Source organism: Ostrea edulis, chromosome 7, assembly GCF_947568905.1.
Source record: "Ostrea edulis chromosome 7, xbOstEdul1.1, whole genome shotgun sequence".
Classification (NCBI taxonomy): Eukaryota; Metazoa; Mollusca; class Bivalvia; order Ostreida; family Ostreidae; genus Ostrea; species Ostrea edulis.
In genome coordinates, this window is record NC_079170.1 from 39,758,972 (window position 1) to 39,761,606 (window position 2,635).

At 35.3% G+C, this 2,635-nt stretch overlaps 1 protein-coding gene across 6 annotated transcripts in view; it reads left to right on the plus strand.

Moving 5' to 3' along the window:
• Nucleotides 1-274: 274 nt before the first annotated feature.
• LOC125657197 (uncharacterized) overlaps nt 275-2,635 on the plus strand; it is a 59,357-nt gene continuing 56,996 nt past the window's right edge. For 2 of the 6 annotated variants that reach the window (XM_048887848.2, XM_056144386.1), the window contains exon 1: nt 342-497. The gene's annotated coding sequence lies outside the window, so the exon portion shown is untranslated. Of the gene's footprint in view, nt 498-2,635 lie in introns of all 6 variants that reach the window. The other 4 variants (XM_056144384.1, XM_056144385.1, XM_048887849.2 and 1 more) reach the window with 3 other exon arrangements.

The following is a 2,635-nucleotide window of genomic DNA, read 5'->3' on the forward strand; positions in this document are numbered from 1 at the left end:
CGAGACATCATCACTACATTTTAGTGAAAATCGGGGTTTTCCTGATCTATATAATATCCTGGAAAATAAAGTAATGCACCTCTTTTATCTACTGTGTTTTTTCTCTCTCGAATTTTTCAACCAGTTGAAATTTGACTTTGATTGCCAAGAAAGGGGTATTTTGAATTCTGACCAAAACACATATTACTACTACTACTAATAATAATGATAATGGGAAACGCCTCCGTTGCACGACCGAAGGTGTTTTGTCGTCTGCGTATCCTGAAAAAATATTAATGCATTTACTGTCGGTAGCCATGTACATGTACCGTAGCATATTACCACGCAGAAAATAGTTCCGGATGAAATATCGATGCAGTGATACATATAAATATCGCAAGCAGGATCAAACAGAGGTGCGCAGGCTGTAGTCTCCGCCTTGAGTCCTCAAGTGTTAAAGTACTTGGAAGCAGGAATAAACAGCTCAGATAACACACACTGAAATTCAAAACAGCTGGGTAAGTATTTGTTTTTCTATTCATGATAAAAATATTTTAATTTATTTCTGAAAAAACTAACGGATTCTTTACGCATACTTTGTTCTTAAATTGCTGTCAACATAACATCTTAATTACTGCACATTAAAAAAAAAAAGGCAGATCATTCATTGGAAGAGACCTTCGATATCAAATGTCTTATTTCATATTATATATTGATACAATGATACGTGGAATGAAAATGTATTTTAATGGAACGTTTCTTTTTATGCGGATATTCCGATGTATTTTAAAAGAAAATTTCTGAAATCATACGAACACCATCAAAAACCAATAGAAATGGAAAAGTGTTCAGATGTATGACCAAACGCGAACTTTCTGTTGCTTGCGAAGAATTGTCACCGTGTCACTTAATAATCACAACAAGACCATTCTTATACATGTATGTCTGTATGCATTACAACTGTATATTGCGACCGTCCGTCCATATATGTATGTCTAATAACCTTTGATATTTACATTCACTGCGTGTATTCTGCTTAATATTATTGAAATTCATTGCTTGTGATTTGCAAGTATGAAGGCACATTTTGTTTCAATCTAGTTAGATCCGGATTTAGTGCCGTCTGTCCACGATCTTCGTGATTTATTTCACGTTGTAAGAGTAGGGAAAAAAATTCTGATGTATTTTCACATTTTTATTTGTAATTCAGAAGAATGGAGAACGCGTACCTATATAGTGTAAGATTGTTTATTTCATGCGTTTAGAATTCATACTTCTTCGACTATTTACCCATATCATATTTCAAATATGGAAATCATTACCATACAGAGAGACAAGTCAAGGGCAGATGATTTTCAGCTGTTATGTTTGAATAACTTACAGGTCAATAATATCAATTGTTCACACTTGAAAGCATCTATATCTAAAAAAAAAAAAAATACAGAAAAATATATATGTAAATAATAAAATATCTTTGGTTTGTTAAACAGGGGATGAAGGTCGCAAACATTGCAGAAATAAATTGCTTATGTGCATTATTCTGCCATGTTTGTGACCTTCACCTCTCGTTTTTCAAACCAAAGAAAGCATTTTGATATTCAAGTGATGTGAGAGATACATGCAGGGCCTTTTAATGATTTTCATGTCTGTATAATTGCAGCTTGCTTAAATTTCCCGATTACGAAACACAATCGAAAGGAAAAAGGTCATAGAATAGTCTCTGAGTGTTTTTATTAAAACAAACAATCGATGCACTTAGTAATCTTTATGGTGTACTGTGCTTTGATGCGAAAGGAAAATCAACAGAAAATATATTGCATGCCTGGGTATTGTTTGTGGCCAATGTTTTCAAATAATTTGTCTGACAAATGAATGTTCTTTGTTGTTCTACTTCATCAGCTTTGTATTCCATTGAATTTGCTACCCCTACGTCTACTTTCAAATCGTCGAATCACAAGCATTGTATTTCAGAGAACACTTCTAGTCTTCAAGTGGCATTTCTGTTTAAATCAAAGGTTTGCGATCCGTCTCATTTAGTGAGAAATGTGAAGGATCACTATCTCTTGACTTGGGGGAAATTTTCTATGTAAAAATGAAGATAGCGAACAGCGATCAATATCATAAACCCTCTGAAGGAAACAAAATTTCAAGGACCGGTCGCGGTGCAATGTTGCTAGGATCTCCTATTATAGCGATCTATGTGAGGGAATCATGGGATCTGCTTTTAATCAGATTGATATCCTCCAGGACTGGTCAAATTTTGTAACAAAGAAAAAATAGGTTACCATAATTGGTGCACGTTCGAGAATCTGACTTACTTTGTGTGAATATGAAGACATGTGTTCTGTGTGTGATAAACAATGCATGTTTTCTGTAGAAACTACACGCTTTGTATACACGTCTTGTACGGTATGTTTCTCACACAGGACGATACGCTTTCCACACGATACAATACATTGCATACACGAAACGAAATGTTTTTTATACGAAACGCAAGGATTTGTACGCTGAAAGATACAGTTTCTATACTCTTCTCACGTCCCGTGGGGATCCGGGCTGGAATAGGTCCTCAGTTCCCCTTGCTTGTCGTAAAAGGAATTGAGACAGCCCTTCGAATAAGACCACCAAAAACCGAGGTCCCGTGTAACAGCAAATG